Genomic DNA, 24,375 nt, shown 5'->3' with positions numbered 1-24,375 from the left:
AGCTTCCATTCCTAAAAGCGAAGTAGTTTCGTCGGTAGACTTACTTCCTAAGAACCAGTGACGCACTGAAGAATGAGATGTGACGTGTGTCCAACCGAAGGCTGAGGACAGCAGGTCTGCACGCACGAGGATTTGCTTTAAAACAGGATCTCAAAGAGGAAAACGTTTCATACAGGCTGGTATTCACGGAGTTCCATCTGAATGCGACGTAGAACGACGTAATTTTCACTGGTAAGAAGGTGTTTACCTCAAACAATGATGGTCCAAGAGTGGATTACAGACCGCGAGGGAAGAAAACATCGTGAAGAATAGGTAGCTGTCGGCTTTCTGTTGGAGATGGATTTTTGTGAGAGGAGCAGAAGTATTTCACTGAACTGAGGGAACTTTTGATACCAGGCAGTATGTTATACAGTCATGTGATGCTGCCTTCAATGCGAATGATATACAGTGAAGGAGAATTCACGTTATAGGAAGATCGTTCTCCTGCGTCTAAGGCCACATTCGTTTACAGCAGCTGTCCAACATGGGCATTAAAGTCATGCACTGACCAACGGAGGCTATTGATATGAATCTAATAGAGGTAGCACAATCAATACCTGATATCTAGCCACGATGCCAACCGACTACAGCTGACACTTATTGGAAATACGTTCTTGAAGGCCTGGGACGGAGTAGGCTCATCTGGTGACTACGTACGATGCTTCGCAGATGCCGTGGCTAGTTAGAAATAATGGTGGATTCTGGACAAGTTATTAGAGCATTCAAAACATTGTATTTTATGTACTTGTTCTGTTGCTCAATTTTGTGTCAGTGAGTGCTAGTGGAAGATTACTTGGCTACAAATAAGTATTGAACCCGAGATAACAGAGTTTACTCTTCCTTTAAGTTACATTTTCGGCTGATATACGTATCTTTTAAATTTATTTTTAATTATTATATTTCTCTTTTAATTCCTCTCTACCCACATACACGAAAATCAATACATCAAGAGAGACTTTTTAAGGCTACTTTTCGTTATTTCAAATTCAGCCCTCTCTCTTCCCCTCTATTTCTGCCTCTTGCATCCTCACAGAAATATGTGAAAAATTTCTTATAATATTTAATCTCCTTTAATTTCCTCTCCCGCCTTTGTTTCTAGATCTCTCTTTCTCTCACACTCGTCTCACTTGCCTGCCAATTTATCCTCTCAAAATTAAGTAGTTGTCGTTAAAATTACACTTCCTCTTCTAACGTCTCTCTCTACCTCACCCACTTTTTTTTACGCTATCATTTCTGCCAAAAACTGTGAAACAGTTTTCTTTTAAGTTCTCTGTTCCATTAGTCATTCTTCGTTCTGGAAACACCTTGCCTTATTACTTTTCTCTCTCCCCCAAGATAAAAGAAACTATGAAGTACTTTTCTGTAAGGTCTTCTTTTCTTGCTGTTCAATCTTTTATTTTGCATTTCTACTCTCCTATCTGTTCTATGCTCCGTCTGTCCCTCCTTCCCTTCTCTCTCTCTCTCTCTCTCTCTCTTTCTCTGTCTGTCTAAGATTAGAGAAGAGACATTTCGAGTATGGAGGGACTGAAAGAACTGTAAGTTATGTCCATGTGCCTGGGCGTGGATGTTCATTGGCGATTCGCGACTTCCGAAGTCGTGTTATAATTAAGTTCAGAGATGCGAAACGTTATGTACTTCTAAGTGCAGACGTGCAAATTGGGTACGCAGAAGTTGGTGTTGTTAATATAAGGCAGCACTTCATTAAAATAACTGTCCGTCCGTCCGAGGTTCTTTAAAAGGAGTATGAGATATGTGATTCTTGGTTCTTTCTTGCTTTGAACATTTGACTTGAGAATTTTTTTCACTATATTCAGGATATTGGAGAGTTCTAGCTGGGAGTTAAGTGGAGGCATTTAAGTGGCTACCGGTACCGATGTGGTAGAAATTTAGAATTTAACGTAATAGAATCAGGTTGCTACAGAGCTGATAGCAGTATGTAGGTGGCAACATTTTTAGTCTTGGGGATTAAGGCGAGGCTGGTAACCCTTGCCTAAACTAGTCAGGTGTTGGAAGTTGATCCGGATCTGCTGATAAATTTTTCTCGTAGTAGCATAATGGCTGCCAAACAAAATCAGAGAAAATGCATTGATCTTAAAATACTTCAGGGGTCGCTAGGTACTCTTGGAATCGACTACTCAGTTGTTTTATTTCGTCAGGAACAGAAGAGAGATCCTAGAGGCCAAATGGACACAGATTTATTTCATTAGCACATCAATTAATCAAAACGGACTTTTGGGATTGGCCAAACTCATTTCGGATATGAAAAGACTACGAGAGTAAATTCTATTTCCGTGTACTGGCGTTGAGTTTCATCATCAGTATTCGACATCTGAAGTCGAGAGATGTTACTTAGCGCACAAGCGCTTGGCTTGAGGAGGGAGCTTCCGGTGTTGCTAGGTAATCAGCAGTTTTGTTCTTCAAAGTATCAGAAAAAGTCTGTGTAACTAACCGATGGCACCCTTATAGAGCAAATAACTACCGATTGGAGTTAATGGTCGTTATGAGGCTCGTCAAACTGGGAACATACCATGTAACTTTCTTTGACTCTCTTTCTTGTTTTGTTTAAATTCCTGATAACATTGTAGGATTGCAGTTGTGAGTTAAACTCTGCATGTTTCTGTTTCATTTTTCGAGCACATAATGCATTTTCATGTTTGTCCACGGTGACTTCATCGGGGAGATCGCTAGTTTTCATATATACTGGTTGTTCTGGTTTTGCAATAGCTACCTACCCAATTTTTCAATTAAAAAGAGTTAGTGAGCAATAACATCTGCAGACAAGTAAATATACTCAAGAGCTACCTTGTAGAGGTTGTTAAACCTATACAGTAGTGTAGAGGCTTTATGCTAAGGCCAAACAATGAGCGCTATTTGTTTTGCAAACTCCCGTACAACATAGCAGTCGGTTCTAGCAATTGCTCGTCTTTCTTTCTCATATCAATATCGTGATAGACGGAAAAAGTCGGTAATGCGAAACGATCAAGAAATGAATTAAGGAAAAACTGCACTGGGTGTGAGGCACTGATTTGCAAAGATGGCTCCTGCTCCACTAGGTCAACCCCTTCTTGTTGTTTCCTGCAGACTGAACATATATCAGATGATTTTCGCTTATATGAACAAACCGTCAGCAATGACTGTCGTAAACATTGCACGTAAAAGTTACTTTTCGTTCTTCTGATTATTATTATAGACTAAATGAAGATTTTTCTTTAGAACGAAGTATTAAATACTGCACTGTCAGTGTATTGTGTTCCTTTATACACTCCCTGCTTTAATTTCTTTATGCCTTAGCAGCACGTTTCCGGTACTGATGCATTGTTTCTTGGTGCATTTCAGTTAAACGATTTGAGGCTTTATATTAAGTGCTGCTTACGGAATTTCTCTATGGATGTTCACGTTTTTCACTGATTCTTTGTTGTTGCCTTCTCATTGCGGTCCTCTGCTTTGGGGGTAGTTCGAATGACAATATTCTCAATAAATAGATTTCTTAAGCCTTTAAAGACCAAAAGATGTGTGAAGTATGCATAATGTTGGCACTGCAAACATCGTAGACGCTCCAAAAACTGCATCACAAGCTTTTCAGTTTGTACTACGCTTAATAAAGGAAAACAATAATAATTCTGATAGTTACAGATTTATGATATTCACCTTGCTTTGGGTGCATCTGAATGTTAGTATCATCGCTCTAGACCTTAGCTTAGTTACAGGAAAAACTGTAGAAGTCATTGGCCAATATTTTTTATCTTTCAGTCCTGGGTCAGCTGGGTGATGCATCTTTTAGAAGCGCCACGGAAACCATTGGCAGATCGAACGTGTTATTCCTGTGGCTAGTACAACTAGCAATATCGCTTAACATCTTTGGCAACTCCGTTAAGTAAAAGACGTTTTGCTGCAACTGAATAACTCTGCAGTTTTTTAATAGTTGGATGTTCTACTCTCTCGTAATATGTATGTATGTGACGACGAACAGCGTCTTGTTGAAAAGAGTCCAAGTTTGTTACATTTGGTTCTGTCCTTTTCTATCCGCGTGCCCCCAGTGAGGATGAACCAGGCTCTACCCCTTGTGCACAGTATTTCTCCTTAAAAATTTTGACAACAGCATTTTTGTGTACCTTCAAGGCGTCTTTCGACTATCTTCGTTAGAGGCAATACAGCTGCACCACTGTCTCTCTCTTTCTCGAAATATTCTCGCACCGAGCACAGAAACTCACGTGTCTGACCAAGCAGAACATGAGTAGATCGCTGAACTCTCTGGTGAGCAACCACACTTTTTGTACTCTTCCACAACAAGCTTCAGACATTCTGTAGCGCAAAATGAATTCGCCGCACAGAGAAACAAAGCACACAATGAAACGGTGAAACGGACCACAACTGTTCACTTCACCGGCCGCGAGCGTCGTCTATTGCTGGCTACAGTAGCCGCTACCTGCTGTAGCAGGGTGATTTGACAAGGGGGAACGAAACAGGAGGCGTGGCCAAGCGCGTTCTCTGATTGGCTGTTGCTGTTGTAGCAGCACTGTGAACAGCTAGAGGTCAATTGTGTTGTTATTCTGTTCCAGTTTCTATTCACTGCGTCCTGCGACTCTCTTGATACTAACGCCTCTCTGTGTGTGGCGACAGGGGAGGGGTGGGCGGCGGAGGGGGGGGGGGGGGGGAGAGAAGTAGTAGTGTAGTAGGGTGTCACTGAGAAAGCGTGTGTGCTCATTGCTGTTTGAGTATGAGAGTGAGAGAAAGAGAGAAACAGAGACAGAGAAAGAGAGAGAGAGACAAAGAGAGAAAGTAATGAGGGAGGGGAGAGGCAGCATGGAACAGGGAGGAGGGTAGAAGTGCAAAATAAACGATTGAAAAGTAGATTTTATAGAAAAATATATCACAGCTCGTTTTGTTGTAGGGAAGAGAGAAAAGGAATAAGGCAAGATGTTTTCAGAAAGAAGAATGACTAATGAAACAAAGATTTAAAAGAAGTTCTTTCATAGGTTTTGGGAGAAACGATAGAGAAGGAAAGTAAGAAAAGGGGTGAGGCAGAGAGACACATTGCAAGAGAAAGTATAATTTCAACGACAACTGCTTAATTTCTTTATTAATTTGGAAATATTGGGTGACAGGCAAATGAGACAAGAGTTTAAGAGAAAGAGAGCGGTCGTAAGGGAGGTGGGAGGGGAAATTAGTGGTGAATAGGTACTGGAAGATGTCTTTCACGTAATTTCGGGAGGGTGCAAAGGGCAGCAACAGAGGGGAGGACAGAGATGAATTTGAAATATCAGTAGCCTTACAAAGACCTCTTCATTCACTATTTTTGAAGTATGTGGGCAGAGATCAATAAAGAGAAATGAAATATCTAAGAAATATATTTAAAGAAAAAGAAAAACTAACTTATATTCTGTTATATCGGTTTCGATTCTGTACTGTAGCCAACTGCTCGTCCACTGGCTCTCACAGACAGAAAATTAAGCAAAAGAACAAGTAAATAATATAGAATGTTTTCAGTTCTCTAATTTCCCGTCCTGAATCTTCCATTATTTCTGTCTTGCCGTGGAAGCTAAGAGGAGTCAGATGTAATTTCCAGAAGAAACAACTTAGTCTCAGGTTTCAAGAATGCAGATACAAAGGGCGTTAGCTGTAACCAGTTGGTTTCATGGCAAAAAATCTGACAGCGTTTGTGCTACCTCAGCCAACACCGCTTCATGTCAGCAGCCCATGGTGGCTAGACCATGTCATTGTCAGCATAACCTTCACTATATGGACATCCTGCCTGCTATCACTTCTGTGAAGTATTCCTGCTCGTCTCACAGACATGACCCCATCAGGAAACTGATAGCTGTCCACTTCTGCCCCACCTACAAAGGAGCTGCCCAGCGAAAGTATGCGGTTACCTCCTCCTCTGCAAGAGAACTCACAGTTTTGTCAGAAACACACCAATTTATCTGGCTAGCGACCTACCAGCTTCTAAGAATCATACCACCCAATAGAAGTCGACAGGTCTCTGATAGTCAAAGAGGATGGGAACAGCTGCACCTCAGCAGGTTCCTCGCTGTAAGACAAAGACTTACAATGTGTGTTGGTCACTGCTCCTTCATTCCTATTGGCTAATACCGAATCAATGAAGCTATAAGTACATAAAGCCATCACCCTCCGCTTTTGTCCTCATTCTACTGTCGTCTGTGGCTGCATCAGGTTGTCAATGTGCTTATCTGTGATCTCATTCTTTGTTTGCTACTCGTTTGCGTTACAAGATGAAATATTCAGTCGGCAACACTAATAGTGCCAGTGGGTAACGCCCTAGGCAAGGAGAATTATGTGATAAGTACATATTCAAATCAATAACCGAACTTTTTTCCTCACAATTCTTTCAATAAGAATTTTATAGTATTGAAGTCATGTCTTCTTCTTATTATTGTTTCAGCATATGTCCACGAAATAGTGGATCAGCTGGAAGGTGAGAGCCTGCATCAGCAGCAGCATCAGGATCATAAGTAGATATTTTCATCTTTGTAGTGCTGTTTGTATTCGTAATATGCTGCTGAGAAATATTTTCTTCCTTAAAGAAAATTATTTTCTAAAATTTCGTTGTAGTGCTGCTGTGTGTATACGTAATATTGTTGCCTAGGACATATTCTTGGTTGTTGTAGAAGATTACGAGTATCAGGAGTATGGAGGGTCAGAGGTTGTGATGCCATCCACATCACAGGTATTGTGTAAGTGTATATTCTAAAATTTTTTTGTTCTTTGTTGTTTTTTTTCATACGTTATGTGCTGCTGTTATTTAGTGGTCAACGAGTCTGAGACATATTCTTTTCGTTAAAAAAATTTCCTTCTAAAATTTCATCATAGTGTTGTGTATATGTTGCTGTTATTTCGTGGCCAACGATTCTAATACATATTCTTTGTTGGTGTAGATGACTTCAAAGATTAGGAGCAGGAAGGGACAAAGGTTGTGATACCATCCACATCACAGTTATTACGTGAGTGTATATTCTAAAAAAATTTGTTCCTCATAGCATTTGCGTGTATATGTTTTTATTAGATCAATATGTTCTAAGTGATGTAGTGGAGCTAGATTGGTGGATCTACAGTGGTTCACGCGAGAATGGTGAGCTGCCACAATGTGTGGAGGAGATGGAGGAGGATTTGTGTTGGTATGACGCGATGCTGGAGGTTATTATTAATGATTTGGGGGATATGTCATGGAGCCAGAACGATGTAGGTAATTTATTCACACACTCACTCTGCTTGCATATATTCTGTGTTTTTTCTTTCCTCATAACAGCAGCAGCAGACAGCAATGCCTGGAACATTATAATTAATTTTTTTCTTTATCCTTCTTCTTACAGCAGGTGCATTACCACAATACATTGTGGAGCAGCATAGAAACAACCAACCAGACATGGTTTTGTGTGGCACACTCTGCCGTGTAAGACATCACTCATTGCTGCACATGAAGTCGCAGCAGACGTAGCCACCAACACCGCTGCCATCCCTCCACCAGTTCCACTCTAGCGACCATGGGCCAGCTACCTTCTGGCATCTGGCTTAGTATTGTGGCAACAACCATCTCCCAGCCACAGCCAGGCTGCTCATTCTGGGTCAATGCACCATCTCCTCCCCCACATTCTTGCCCAGACTGCAAGGCATGTGCACCTCACTGCTCCTCCACACAACCGGCATCACTGTGGCAACCACCACCAGTAACAGCAGCATCATCACAAGCCAGTTGTAGTTACAGTAATGGTAGTAATCCTGTAGCTAGCGGCAGTTTCCTCCCACATCTTTTTAGTGAAGGACATCGGATTAGTAACACCATATGACAATGGAATACTCAGTGATACTCTGGCCAGAGACTGTGGTCATGTGTGTGTATGTGTGAGTTGGGTCTGTGTATGTGTGTATGTGTGTGTGTGTGTGTGTGTGTGTGTGTGTGTGTGTGTGTGTGTGTGTCTGTTTTCTTTTTTGACACAGGCCTTGTTGGCCAAAAGCTTAGTGTCTGACAGTCCTTTTGTTGTGCCCATCTGTGGCTCAGCATCTCCACTATATGGTGAGTACCATCTATCCTTTTCATAACACTGTTACGTTCTATCCTGGATTTTTCCATAGAGTAGGCAACATATTCAAAAAAACAGGTGCTAAAAATAGTTTACAGGACAGGCAACTTAATGCAGAGAAAACTAATGGCAGCCAACATGAGCACAGAAAAACGCGACACATATAATACTTTCCAACTGACATGCCAGTACCACAAATCAATTTATAGAGGACAATCAATGAGAAACTTTAATACCACTCACACACAGACACACACACACACACACACACACACACACACACACACACACACACACACACACACACAAAAAGAAAGGCAGATATGCCCCACAAAGATTCAAAACTCCCCAGAAAACATTCAGCTGTTCGTAATCAGAATTTTAATATCCCACACCATACAAACATAAATTATTGATTTAATATTCAGGGGACTCGTCAGCACTGCAATTGCAATTGAGATGTATTACAGAAACAATGTATAAAATAGCATTAGTATAAAGAATAAAGCTATTACAGTCATTCATTTGACATAAAATTGCTATGGGCAACTAACAGCCATTTGCTTCCTTAATCAGAGTTCATGTTATCATTCAGAAATTCTTCTAAGGAATAATAGTATTTCCGTACTAACAACTTCAGTAGATTTTGTTTCAGCTGCATTAGCTCCGTGCTGTGGATTTGTTTCTTTTTTAGTATATTGTAAATTTTCATGTCTTTGTACTCTTGGGGCTATGCAAATAGTTTTAATCTATGAGTGTAAAGTATTAAATTCATTTTTAAACTTCTTAACAGTGGGTGACAGGATTCTTTTGGTTTTGCAATACTCATATTTCTAAAAACTGACTTCTGTATTTTTAATATTCTAACTATTTTGCTTATTTTACGCAAAAAACTAATGCCATATCTTACAACTGTCTCAAAATAGCTGTGGTAAACTACTTTTATCATGGCCATGCTAGGTGAATATAACAGAATCTTCACTGCAAAGGTCAGACTTTTTAATTTATTTCCAAAGTACTTTATTTGTGACAACCAGGATAAATTTTTGTGCAAATACTTTCCTGAACTTAACCCAGCCTGCTTCTTTCAGTTCTTGGTTTCTATACTTAATGTCAGTTTCATTTGACTTACAGTTTTTACTTTTAAACTTCAATAAATATGCCTTTCCAATATTCAGTTTGAGTACATTTAGCTGAAACCAAAAAAAATGGCTCTGAGCACTATGGGACTTAACAGCTGTGGTCATCAGTCCCCTAGAACTTAGAACTACTTAAACCTAACTAACCTAAGGACATCACGCACATCCATGCCCGAGGCAGGATTCGAACCTGCGACCGTAGCAGTCACACGGTTCCGGACTGCGCGCCTAGAACCGCGAGACCACCGCGGCCGGCTCGCTGAAACCAGTGTTCGAAACTGTGAAGTAAATTTTTGACAGTTGCGAGAATTTGTTCCAAGTCATTGGTTTCCACATGGTCAGAAATATCACCGGCGAATAAAACTGAGTTTGAATTTATGTTGAGAGCCAAGTCGTTTATATAAAGTAGAACTAAACTTGCCCCCAGAATTGAACCCTGTGGAACACCTTGCAAAATAATTATTCATTTAGAGGAAGGATTTCTCTTCCTTGATGATGTAACTACCTTTTGTTTTCTGTTTGTGAGATATAACCTAAACCACTCTAAAGCACAACACCTAGTTTCATATCTTTCAGTTTTATTCAGGAGTCGGTGATGGTTTACAAAGTCAAATGCGTTTTTGAGGTCACAGAATAATCCCACAACTTTTGTTTATTTGCATAAGGTAGAGCTGACTTTTTTCACCAATTCATTAATGTCCTCTATTGTACTTTTGCCTTTTCGAAAGTCATATTCACTATCTGAAATTATGTTTGCTTTTTATATAAATCTTTAAATTTGCATTACCACCACTTTTTCAAATATTTTTGAAAGTATTGGAAGAACAGAGATTGGGAGATAGTTCCCCATATCTTCTCTTGAGCCTCCATTAAACAAAGATTTTACCTGTGCATGCCATAGGGCATCTATATGCTGCAAATCACTATGAGGTGGATGGCAGAGGATATGTCCCATTGTACCAGTTATTAGGGTTTCTCCCTGTTCCATTCACCTATGGAGCTTGGGGAAAATGATTGTTTGAATTCCTCTGTGCATGCAGTAATTATTCTAATCGTATCATCATGATCCCTATATGAGCGATACATAGGGAGTTGTAGTATATCCCTACAGTAGGCATTTACAACTGGTTAATAGACTTTCTCATGGTAGTTTACATCTATCTTCAAGAGTCTGCTATTTCAGTTTCCTTAGCATCTCTGTGACACTCTCCCATGGATTAAGAAAAACCTGTCACCATTCATGCTGTCCTTCTCTGTATGCGTTCAATATCACCTGTTATTCCTATCTGGTATGGATCCCACACACTTGAGCAATACTCTAGGATGGGCCGCACAAATGATTTTTAAGCAATCTGCTTTGTAGACTGATTGCACTTCCCCAGTATTTTAGTAATAAACTGCATTCTTCCCCCTGCTTTACCCATGACTGAACCTATGTGATTATTCCATTTCATATCCATACAAAGTGTTACACTCAGGTATTTGTATTAGTTGGCCAATTCCAACAGTGACTCTCATGTTATAGTCATAGAATATTACGTTTTTTTCGTTTTGTTAAGTGCAAAGTTTTACATTTCTTAACACTTAGAGCAAGTTGCCAGTCTCTGCACCATGTTGAAATATTACTAAGATCTGATTTCATGTTTATGCAGTTTCTCCCAAATAGTACTTCACTATAGATAACTGCATCATATGTGAAAAGCCTGATTTTACTATTAACGTTGTCTGCAAGGTCACTAATACACAACATGAACAGCAAGTGTCCCAACTCACTTCCCTGGGACACAGCTGAAGTTACTTCTACATCTGATGATAGCTCACTATCCACGATAACATGCTGTGTCCTGCCTACCTAAAAGTCCTCAATACAGACACAATTTTCACTTGCTACCCCATGTGATCGTACTGAAGATAATAAGCGTAGGTGGGATATTGAGTCAAATGCTTTTGGGAAATCAAGAAACACTACATCTATCTGGTTGCCTTGGTCCAAAGCTGAATGTGGAAAGTGGCCTTCTTCAAGTGATTTATTAATTATTGAGCAAAGGCGGTGAGCTGTTATCCTGGCAGCTGCTTTAACTAGTTTGGTAGGTATACCATCCCACCCTGCAGAATCTTTGTTCCTTAGCTGTAATATAGCTTTCTGTACATCTCTGGCTGAAATTTTCTCAAATTTGTTAAAGTATTCTTCTGCCTTCCGACCTAAATGTACTTCCTCTGTATAATTATATGCACCTGTGTCTGATTTCGCTATATATATATATATATATATATATATATATATATATATATATATATATATATATATGAGAAAATCAGACATAGATGTAGATACTTATACAGAAATATATATTGATATATATATTGAATGATTCTGATATTTGAGCAGCATTTGATACAATTAAATTTCCCATCTTAATCTTGGAAATATCTTTGCTAGCAGTTCTAATTCCCAGTTCACCTGTCCACCATCTTGTTTCTGTAGGTTTCACTTGTATCACGTTGACCCTTTCTTTTCAATCATCATGGGTCGCGTTTTTGCAAGATCTTTTTACGGCCGCAGCGAAGTCAGACATTTGATGTTTTACCGGATTCCTGATATTCACGGTACTCTCGTGAAATGGTAGTATGGGAAAATGCCCACTTCATCGCTGTCTCGGAGATGCTGTGACCCATCGCTCATGCGCCGACTATAACACCACGTTCAAACTCACTTAAATCTTGATAACCTGCCATTGTAGCAGCAGTAATCGTTCCAACATCTGTGACAGACACTGGTTGTCTTGTATGGGCGTTGCCAACTGCAGTGCCATATTCTGCCTGTTAACATAGCCCTGTATTTGAATATGTATGCCTATACCAGTTTCATTCGCGCTTTAGTGTAGTAGTTAATGGTAGGCATAACTATTCTCATTAAGTTCTACATGGTTGCAGATGATAAACTGTGAAAGAAAACAACTACTTTAAATAGCATAAAATCCAGATGAACCACTGCATCTGGTACCAAGGTTTGCATACAAGACTCTGTTTTCCAAATAGACTCTCTTAAAAGCTCAAATTTATATGTGTACAAATCGCAGAAAGCATTTTTTTATAGAAAGATAATTAAAAAACCACTGAAGATGATGAAACTTCTGTGAATCAAATCTGGTTAAGAAAAAGAAAAACTGTGTTTTGCTCAAGACTGACCCTATGCAAAAACAAATCTCTTGTGACATAACCAATTACAAATATCGAGGGTTTTGTTACAACATCCCATTTTTGCAGAAAAGTGTTTGCTCATCAAGGAACATGTATATTTGCTAAAGACGGTTTTAAATATCGCAGCTTAAAGTATTTGGAAAAGTTAAGAATAGAAGGTGATTTTGAAATTTCTACTGGAGAACTAACCTCCAGTTATCATTTGCCTGTACAGAAGTCCCAACTAAACCCTAGAACTATTCTTCAAAAAACTTGAAGTAGTGTTGACTGTATCAAGGACCTGAACAAGGTGGTTATAAAATGTGACGATTTTAACATTTACTTCAACAAAATTTCAAAAGACAGAGATGATATTATGACTATATTGCGTATAAACAACTTGTTGTCAATAATCCCCCCACCAGAGTCACAAGTGCATACAAGCACCACTGTTGATATAATACTGATAAACAATAAAAGCTATGAATACATTCGGCGTAGTTTTCCAGGCGTCTAAGTGCCTTGAAGACTGCGAAAGTAATAGGATCCAGTACATTTTCCTCGATGGCGAGTGTTCATCGGGGACAAGGGTGTCGTCAGGCGTGTTCCAGGAACTTGCAATACGATTGCTGTTATTTTGTATATACATAAATGATCTGAAAGACAAGGTGAGCATCAATCTGCGTCTGTTTGCTGATGGTGCTTTGGTGTATGGGAAGGTGTCATTCGTGAGTGACTGTAGGAGGATACAAGATGACTTACACAAAATTTTTAATTGTTGTGATGAATGGCAGCTATCTCTAAATGTACAAAATGTAAGTTAATGCAGGTGGGTTGATTAAATATCTAGGCATGACATCGCAAATAAATACGAGACAGAATGAGTACATAACGATTGTAGTGGGAAAGTCGAATGGATGACTTCAGTTAGTTTGGTGATGTATAGGGAAGTGTGGTTCATCTGCATAGGAGACTGCATATAGGACACCTATGGGACCCATTCTTCTGTACTGCCCCGACAAATCAGTTTAAAAGACGACGTCGAAGCAATTGGGAGACAGTAATTTTTGAGAACACGTCTCGTGGTGAAGAGAGGTTTTTTTATTACTTAAGAATGAACATGAACAATAACAACAACAAGAATCTTTTTTAAATGAAGTTACCAGTTTCGGTCTGTTTTAAACTATCTCCAGACTTACCACTGAAATATGTACATAGAATACAATTATGGGATACGGAAATATACAGGGTGAGTCACTAACTATTACAATCCGACCTTTATCAAAGTCGGAAACGTGATGGTACGCATTTCTCCTCCTTACCCGAGGCATCACAACAACGTTTCACCAGGCAACGCTGGTCAACTGCTGTTCGTGTATGAGACATCGGTTGGAAACTCTCCTCATGTCAGCAAGTTGTAGGTGTCACCACCGGCGCCAACCTCATGTGAATGCTCTGAAAAGCTAATCATTTGCATATCACAGCACCTTCTTCCTGTCGGTTAAATTTCGCGTCTGTAGCACGTCATCTTTTTGGTGTAGCTATTTTAATGGCCAGTTGTGTAATTTCTTCATTTATTTTTGTTACGTAAGATATATGTTATACATGGGGGGGTCACTAACTTTTGCCACCAATAATAACGCCGAAAGTATGATAGGAGCTGAAAAGTTTGTGGGGCAAAAGTTGCATGGGACAATGGGGGCCATAATATGACGTTGGTCTTTTGTTGCTAGGTGGGGTCGCATCAGAGATATGAAGGTCGACTTTGTTTTTTTTAAATGGGATGCTATAGTTTGATACTTATTTTCTGATAGCGGCTATCGAGACAAATACAAAGATGTGTAACAGTAAGGTCTCTGAATGTCAACGAAGGTCACAAAGGTGGCATGAACGTCCATTTACAGAAGGTGTTCGAAGTGATGACCATTGGTATCAATGCAGAGCTGCAATATTCTTCTCGTGGATTGAGTGGTATTCCTTATCACATCTGGACTTATCGAAGCACATGATTTGACAATTCTCTCTCGCATATCTTCAGGTGCAGTTGGAAACTCTTTATAAACCATGTCTTTTACTAATCCCCACAAGAAAATATCCAGAGGCGTCAAGTCTGGCGAACGAGCTGGCAACGACCCATCTCCTGCACGTCCAAGTCAACGATTTGGGAACTGTCTCTGTAACACATTCCTAGCCATCAGCGAAAAATGTGCCAGACACCCATCGTGTTGATAATACATTCTGCTCCTTGTTCCTAAAGGTATTTCTTCCAATAACAGACCTAATATTTCTTGCAGGATTGTGGTGAACTTCCTACCAATAAGATTTCCTTTGATGAAATAGGGGTCTATAATTATGTCCTCCAGAATCCCACATTATACATTCACCGGCAATGGTTTTTGGTGTGCAACTTGCCGCAGCGAACATGGATTTTCAGTTGCCCAATAATGCATGTTAAGCAAATTAACATTTCCTTGGTTCGTGAATGTGGTCTTCTCAGTAAATTAAATCAAATTAATAAATGTGTCATCCCTCTGAATATGAAATTGAGCCCATCGCAAAATTCAATGCGATGCATACAATCCGTACCAGTTAATTCTTGGTGGAGACTGATATGGTAATAATGATATTTATGGCGATGCAGAACACAAAAAACTCTACTCTAGCTCATGTCAGATTCCTTTGTGATCTGATGCGGACTAACACAAGGATCTCTAACCACAGTGGCAAGAGTACCAATTTCCGTTTGCTCGTTAGTAACTTTCCTGTGCTGGATATGTTCACGATACGTTAAAGATCCAGTTGATCTGAATTTATCATACACATATTTAAATGTACAACGTGTAGGGTGAGTACGTTGATCATATCTTTCAGGGTATAAGTCTCTAGCTCTCACTGAATTTCGTTGGCATTCTCCTTAAACGAGAAGCACATCGACTTGTTCTTCGAAGGAATACATCATTCACATTCGCTTGACTCGACGATACTAGTCTTACTGTTCCTATTAGTATTGTATTGTGAAATTGTCGAATGGTGTTTACATGTCAATTAAACGTTAGTTGGATACGCCATATTCGGTGAATATTTACTATTTGCACGATAGACGAGAGAGAATTCTCAGAGCATATGCTTTGATAAATGCCGAAGTGATAAGGAATACCACTCTATCCATGATAAGAAGACTGCAGCACTGCGAAGATACCAATGGTCTTCACTTCGAACACCTGTAAATGGACGTTCACGCCACCTTTGTGACCTTCGTTGACCTTACTGTTACACATCATTGTATTCGTCTCGATAGCCGCTATCAGAAAATAAGTACCAAACTATAGCATCCCATTTTAAAAAACAAAGTTGACTTTCATATCACTGACGCGACCCCACATTGTAACAAAAAACCAACGTCGCATTATGGCTCCCTTTGTCCCATGCAACTTTTGTCCCACAAACTTTTCAGCTACTATCATACTTTGGAGTTTGTGTGATTGTAGCCAATCACGATTGCGGTTTATCGTATCGCGACATTGCTGATCGCGTTGGTCGAGATCCAATGACTGTTAGCAGAATATGGAACCGGTGGGTTCAGGAGGGTAATACGGAACACCGTGCAGGATGCCAATGGCCTCGTATCACTAGCAGTCGAGATGACAGGCATCTTATATGCATGGCTGTAACGGATCCTGCATCCACGTCTCAATCCCTGATTCAACAGATGGGGGCGTAGCCCTCTTATAGCATGGATGTAACGGATCCTGCATCCACGTCTCGATCCCTGAGTCAACAGATGGGGCCTTTTACAAGACAACAACCATCTGCACGAACAGTTCGACGACGTTTGCAGCAGCATGGACTATCAGCTCGGAGACCATGTTTGCGGTTACCCTTGACGCTGCATCACAGACAGGAGCACCTGCGATGATGTACTCAACGACGAACCTGGGTGCACGAATGGCAAAACGTTATTTTTTCGGATGAATCCAAGTTCTGTTTACAGCATCATGATGGTCGCATCCGTGTTTGGAGACATCGCGGTGAACGTACATTGGAAGCATGTATTCTTCATTGCCATACTGGCGCATCACCCAGCGTGATGGTATGGAGTGCCATTGGTTACATATCTCGGTCACCTCTTGTTCGCATTGACGGCACTTTGAACAGTGGATGTTACATTTCAGATGTGTTACGGCCCGTGGTTCTACCCTTCATTCGATTCCTGCAGAACCCTACATTTCAGCAGGATAATGCACAACTGCATGTTGCAGATCCTGTACGGGCCTTTCTGGATATAGAAAATGTGCGACTTATGCCCTGGCGAGCACATTCTCCAGATCTCTCACCAACTGAAAACGTCTGGTCAATGGTGGCCGAGCAACTGGCTCATCACAATACGCCAGTCACTACTCTTGATGAACTGTGGTATCGGGTTGAAGCTGCGTGGGCGGCTGTACCTGTACACGCCATCCAAGCTCTGTTTGACTCAATGCCCAGGCGTATCAAGGCCATTATTATGGCCAGAGGTGGTTTTTCTGGATAATGATTTCTCATTATCTATGCACCCAAATTGTGTGAAAATGTAATCACATGTCAGTTATAGTATAATCTATTTGTCCAATGAATACCTGTTTATCATGTGCATTTCTTCTTGGTGTAGCAATTTTAATGGCCAGTAGTGTATATCCATGTTGGTAGATGGTGGCGGTGAAAGGAGCAGGCGCTATGTTTCCTAGAACGCTAACTGCTATGGAGAGCCTCCGCAGCATCTTGGCATGGACATCTTGGTGTCACTGGTGTATTGGAAGTGCTAGTCTTACGGCTTCTTCTTCCAACAAAGAAACAACATGAAAAAGAAATGTGTACAAGACATTATCGGAATTTCTAATGACGTTTGTGCTGCAATGATGTGTCTTCAGTGTGTTGCACTGCAACAGTGTTTAGTGTTGACTGTAATTGCTACATTGACTTTGTAGTGCTGTTTTTCACACTCTCAGTCGTACATACATTCACACTTTCATTCATGCACCAGGAGTTAGGATTGAGGGACTTTTCTTCTGTGGGGGGTCTTCTATCTTGTAGGATGGGCATAGGAATAGGACATATGATCTTCTTGGAGGAACGAGAGTGGGAGTCTTGTTTGTAGGGAGTGAGATATTGGCTATGTTGGTCTTCCTAGTAAGGGAGATTTGTGTTCCCGTCATCGATCTTCTTGTGGTGGTTCTTCATTCAGTTTCTGGTGCCGTGGCTCTGTTATTCGTTCCCTCATTGCCCTAGTAGGTCTGGCCATTGGGTGGTGGCCAGGCCATAAACTCAGTGACCAAGTTGCCTTATGAGGGGGTATGATGGGTTTCTTTCTGTTTCATAAAAGATGTCTGCTGACTGTTGGAATCTCTCTTTAAGGAGTGGGATTCCAACCGAGTTGTGGAGTTCTGCTATGGCAAACCGCGCTGGTAAGCACATGGCGCGGATTAGGGCGCGATTTTGCATGGCTTGTAGTCTCTTGATGTGCGTTTGTGTGGCGTTATCGAACACTGTTGTAGCATGTTCCATTATTGGTGCCAGTAGTGTAAGGTATAGCATGACTGCTAGTCTTGGGTGCAGGGTGGATATCGAGCACAGGACTGGATAGAGTGCCTGGATTCTTGCTAGTACTCTCCTCCACATGTCCTCTATGTGGGATTGTCAGGTTAAGTTCCTGTCCAATGTCACTCCCAAGTACTTTGCCATTTGGGACACGGGCACTGGGATGCCTCTGATCTCTATTTGCTGGTAGTGGGTGGTATGGGCCGTCGTCGCGTAGGTATGGCTTGTGTTTTGGAGGCACTGAATGACAGACGCCATATTGTTGCCCACTACGATAGGTCGTCGCAGGCCCCCTGGAGTCTTCGTGCATAGAGCACCGTGTTGTTGGCGTACAGCACTAAGTGTACTCTGTCCGCAGATGGTAAATCCGAAATGTACAGGATGTGTAGTAGGGGACCCAGTAGACTATCTTGGGGGATGCTGGAGTTGATTTTTCTGGTTGTAGATATCCCATCTTGCACCCTTACGTGGAATGTTCTGTCGCTCAGGTAGCCCCTTAGCAGTGTTCCATGTGACACGGATACCCCAGTGTCATTAGCTTATATAGAAGCCCTCGTGCCACACAGAGCAAAGTACTCTTGGTTTCAATATCGTCCGAGGCTTCTTCTGTGAGGTGGAGTAGTTATTGAGTGGCTGAGTGTCTGTTTCTCAACCTGAACTGGGCATAGTGAGGTTTCTTTTTTCCTCCACATGTTTCAACAGTCGTTCCATGTAGATTCTCTCAAATATTTTTGAGATGGCTGGAAGGATGCTTATTGGCCTGTAGTTGAAGTTGGCTGTGAGCATAGGAAAGGCAGTCGGCAGCTGTTTCTGTATCAGACAGTTGGTGAATAAATCTGGACAACCTGCCTTCTCGATATTCAGGCCTCGAATTCATGCCTCCACTTATTCTCCAGTGATTTCTTCAATGACATTGTCTTCTGCCTGGTTTGTTAGGAACACTGAAAGTCTTTCAGAAAGAGTGCGATGTGGTTTGGGTCACTTGGGTTGTTGATAGGTTGGAAGTTTTCTGCAAATACCTCTGCTAGTACATTGGCTTTAGCATATGGCTTGTAGATGCTTTCGTCCCAAATGACGAGTGGCGGTAACTGATGTGTCTGGTTCATTAGCTGTTTCGTGGTTTTTCACACTGATTGGTCTTGCATGTTTAGCAAGGTGACCTTGTCTGCCCATTCTTTGTTGCGGTGTTCCTCTACAGCTGCCTTGATTTCGCGTTGCTGTTCTCTTTGCGGTGGAGTTTCGCATGATTTGCCATTCCTTTATTTTGTTTGTTTGTTTTTCTGTGTTATCACGGCTAGTACTTCCTGGGGAGGCGGTCTGTGGTTGTCTCTTTCCCATGTTAGTCTTTGAGGTATTGCTGCAGCTGCTGTGTTGAGGGTAACTAATGTTGTTTGGAGCAGTGTTGCATCTGGTTCTGCCATTGTTGGGTCTGGAGCTGTTTCTAGTGCCTCGTCCAGTATTTCCTTTGAGGTTTATCCCTCTGTGTATCCTGAGGGTGCCATCAAGGTCTATATACATGATGACAGGTACGTGGTCTGAGGATAGTACCTGTCTAGTTGCAGTAATGTCAATGTATGGCTGGCCTTTTATAGTAGCTATGTCATGGGGTTGAAGGGGGCCACTGGCACTGCATGGTTCCTTGCAGTAGTAGTCTTTTTCAGCTATTGTTGGTTATACAACTGTTCTGGGCCATGTGCTTTGCATTGAAGTCTCTGCCTAGGAAAACGATTTCCGGAATCGACAGTATTTTCTCTATGTCTGGTGGTTCCATCGGCCCTCTTGGGGGACTGTATACTGATATGAACTGTATGACTCCTCTGGATGTCAGTACAACCACTCCAGTAGCTTCTGTGGTGAAAAGTTTGGGTAGTTGTATCTGATATTGCTGGAAACTGGTGTGTGTGTATACTGTTGAGGTTGGTCGGTCTCTTCTGTAACAGTTGTAGTTGGCTGCTTTTCTTTGGTTCTGGGTTTAAGGTGCGTTTCCATCGCCAGGCATGTATCCACACCTTCATCATGGAGGACGTGCCAGAATTCTCCTGTCTCTCTTAGAAAGCCGTTTGCATTCCAGAGAGCTACTCTTAGTCCATGGTTTCTAACGGCCATAGTGTTGTGAGGAGGTAATGCTGGTCATTGCCCCGAGGGCGGCTTGTATGGCAGCGTTTATTTGCTGCAGAATACTTTGCATTACAGCCTCCATGGCTGTGGGGAATGCAGCTGCAACTGCCTCCTTGAGGTCGGCCATAGCGGCAGTTGTTTGGTCCTCTTCAGCTGTCATCGATGCCATCTGGCGGTTCCTTCTCTCCCATCTGCTGTTCCAAGGATTGGGGGTACCAGCCTGTGTGGTACATGACATCAGAAGGTCGGCCTCCGTTGATCTTGCTGTTCTTGTTTCCAGTGCTGGCAGTTGAGGGGGCACTGGTACCTTGATGGTAGTTGGCAGTGGCAGGTGTGGGCCTGTTGGAGGTTGTGTTGATGTAGTTGAGACCTTGTCTTCCAACTACTGCATAGCCCATGTTGTTTCCTGGGGGGTTCTGTACACAGTGGGTGCATGTAGGGAGAATCCCCTTGTCCTCTGTACAGGCTTCGGCGGAGTGTCTGCCAGCGCACTTAACACATTTTACTTGCATTGTGCAGTTTCTGGCTATGTGGTCGAGGTCCTGACACCAATAGAATAGACAGGGCTCTCGTTTGCTGCTGGGTTTTTCCATCGTGATGCCAATGTCCATGAGGAAGGTGATGTTTCGGAGGTGACGGCTGTTTGGAGTGTCATCAGCTTTTATTTGAATCAGCAGTGTGTCTTTCCTGTTCCTTCGGTGTTTGACCATTGTAATGGACATGGGGACAATCTGTAGTTCACCTGGTTCTGTCATGAGGTTTTCAGTACTGAATTTGAAGGGGAGTCCTCTCATTACTAGGTTAATGGGCCTGTCGTTTATGGTAGAGTAGGTGTAGTATCCCCATTGCCCACTCTGTAGTTCTATGGTGACTTTTTGGAATTTTCCATGGGACTTCGTGTAGAGTCTGTACATGCCTGTCCCTGCAACCTTGAACTGGAAGGGGGAAGTGGTGACTTATGTTATTACTTGGTGGAGAATGACGTATGGTTCCTCGAAATTAATGATGATGGGAGGTGGAGCTTTCGGTTTGGGAGTAGGTCTGGGGGCAGTGTTGGGTTTCCGTCCCTTTGCTCTGCCTTCTGGGGAGATGGCCTAGAAGGCGTTATATGTGGCTGCTGGCGCAGTGATACTTACACGTCTTGATGCTAAGGAGAGCAATGCAGCTGTTGCTTCAATACGTGATGCTCCACCTACTGCACACTGAATTACCTCAGTGATAGTCAATCAGGCATTCGGGATGTAAAATGGTTGTTACAAAAAACTAGAATGGTTACAAGTAAACTAATAACAGATAAAGAAATACATGTCTTATATAAAGTAACAGGTATAAACAGCATTATCTAGGTATGTGGTAAAAATATATATAAAAGATATAACCAATCATAATCTGTTGCGGAAACATCAGTAGCCACATGCAGGGATCTATCGCAGACTCGTAGACTCTTTGGCAGCAAAGATAGCGATTAAGCGACACTATTGGTTCACATGGAAACGGCGTGGTCATATCGATATGCGCCATCCAGCAGAAGAGGGTCTGAGAGCTGCAACATCGACTGTGTATGTAATATGTACTGGCATGCAGGTCGACATGTAGAAATGCATGCAAGTGATTGTGTATTGCTCTTAGATCGTAGTGCCAGTGAAAATACTGCTTGGCTGACATGTTGTTTATCATCAAAGAGGCGTGGAGGTGACGATGTGCGCATTTAACAGGAGCTGATTTCAAAGATGCAACAGCAACGAGTTGTTACCAACTATTGGCATGAAAGTAAGACGCATGTCGTAATATCTGTATCCCAGATGACGTTAACCAAGTAACTAACAAATGATAACAAGTAGAGTATAATAGCTAACACATAGAAAGGGAAAAATATGTAAGTTACATCAAACGAAGTATGGCCCAAAGTCTTATTGATGCATCAAGATAGTCAAAGACATAAAACAATGAGCATGAAAAGACTGAAGTTAAAAAACCGCAATCATAGTTATTTACGATCATTCCATAAAAAATTTTTAGATGTATAGAAATATTCCATAAAAATAAGCGTACAAAATGTCATATGTGCAGAAATATGGGTTACGACACTGCCCATCTAAGTAGATATAAACATAAATCAAATGCATAAACAGTCAACAGGTAAAAGATACTGTGACTGTAATTTGTACAGTCACAAAAAGTCAATAAAATAGTAATAAGGATGATGTTACAATTAATATTTGGAGAAATAAAAGATGAATAAATATGAGTTGAAGTGAGATAGTGTTCTATAATCAGCATATGGCACAACCATCACATTGCATGAAATGAGGCACTGCCCACAAACTGAGCCAATTAAGATAGTCATGAGTAAAAAATATAAAAATATAAGCATCTGAGAGTTTACAATAAAATGCACAAATTTTATTACAATCATTACTATATCCCTCTAATTCTAATGTATGTATGTATTTCAATGGTAGGTCCGAAGATGGTCTAGTGGTTGTGACTGTTCATGTTCATTCGTAAACTGAGAGGCAGGATGCTAGATTTGTTACCAGTGTGTTTGATAAAACGTGGACATACTACAGACATGCTTCAGGAAGTCAAATTGAAAGCCATGGAGGAAGTGCACTTCTTTCCAAGGCATCCTACTGAGAAAATTTAGGGAACTGGTATTTGCAGCTGACTGTAGAGCAATCCTACCCCTGGCAACATACACTTAGCCTAAGGACTGTGAACATAACACAAGAAAAATAAGGCCTGTTAGGAGGTAAGTAGACAGCCATTTTCCCTGATCTTGACTGTGCTTACAGAAACAGTGAAAAGAGGAAGAACCTTCAGCCATCAAAACATTGATCAATCACTTTAAGAATTTACTACTGAAGGAAACATTGATTGAAGTGTGCAGATGAAAAGCTTACCATATTTATGGATGTCTTCTCAGATTATTTTAACACTTAATTTCCTGTCAAGAAACAAAAGATCAAATCTTATAGGCTTAACAGAAGAAAATTGCTGGTTGACACCAAATATAAAACGTCATGTGCTGAAAAGCAAAGATTATATGAGATTTTCAAATCTTCATAGCATCTAATAATTATGTTTCAAAAAATATAAAATGATGCTTAAAAAGTGATCAAAGAAGCCAAAGTAATGGCAAATGCCTGCTATATAAATAATTCCAATAACCAAAAGGAAGTTGTATGGAATATAGTGAAACAGTAAACTGATAATGACTCTTTCCAAAATTCCAGTATTAAAATAAATCACAATGGCAAGGAAATTACTGATTCTGAAGAAACAGGAAAAGGATTCAATACTTATTCTAGCAATATAAGTGTCCAATAAGTCGCTAATACCACACATTGCACTAAAAAATGCCTACTACAATCTGCAAATACCAACATAAATCCCACTTCACTCTTTCTCTTTCCAACAACACAGAAAGAAGTCCTGCTGGGTATCAGCAATTTACAAATAGAACCACTCTACTGGAGTAGGTAGCATCTGAGATGCTCTTAGAAAATGTGGACAGGGCTGGTTGGTCGATTTGGAGGACAGGACCAAACAGCAAGGTCATTGGTCCCCTCAATTTAGGGAAGGATGGGGAAGGAAGTCGGCCATGCCCTTTCAAAGGAAGCATCCCAGAATCTGCCTGAAGCGATTTATGGAAATCATAGAAAACCTAGATCAGGATGGCCAGACACAGGTTTGAAATGTAGTCCTCCCAAATGCAAGTCCAGTGTGCTAACCACTGCACCACCTTGTTCGGTGTGGACATGTCGTTGCTGCACCATTAGGTGACCTTTTTAACTGTTCTTTTCCAACTGGAAACTTCCCTTCATTAATAAAAAGTGCCAATCTCAAACCACAATCTCAAAAAGATAAAAACGACAAAGTGGCCAACTTCAGGCCCATTAATCTACAATCTGTATTCTCAAATATAAAAGAAAAAAATTTGAAAGGTGAGTAATAGATTTACTGGAAAAGCACAAATTACACTGAAGAACCAAAGAAACGAGTACATCCGCCTAATTTCGTGTTGGGCTCCCATGAGTACTCAGAAACGTCGCAAAACGACACAGCATGGACTCGACTAACGTCTGAAATAGTGCTGGAGGGAGCTGACACCACGAATCCTGCAGGGCTGTCCATAAACCCGTAAGACTACGAGGAGTTGGAGATTTCTTCTGAACAGCAGGTCCTAAGGCTTCCAAGATATGCTCAATAATGTTCATATCTTTGAGGTTTGGTGGCCAGCGGAAATATTTAAACACAGAAGAGTGTTTCTGGAGCCTATCTGG

This window comes from Schistocerca serialis, chromosome 3, assembly GCF_023864345.2.
Source record: "Schistocerca serialis cubense isolate TAMUIC-IGC-003099 chromosome 3, iqSchSeri2.2, whole genome shotgun sequence".
Taxonomy (NCBI): domain Eukaryota; kingdom Metazoa; phylum Arthropoda; class Insecta; order Orthoptera; family Acrididae; genus Schistocerca; species Schistocerca serialis.
This window is presented reverse-complemented; position numbering follows the sequence as displayed.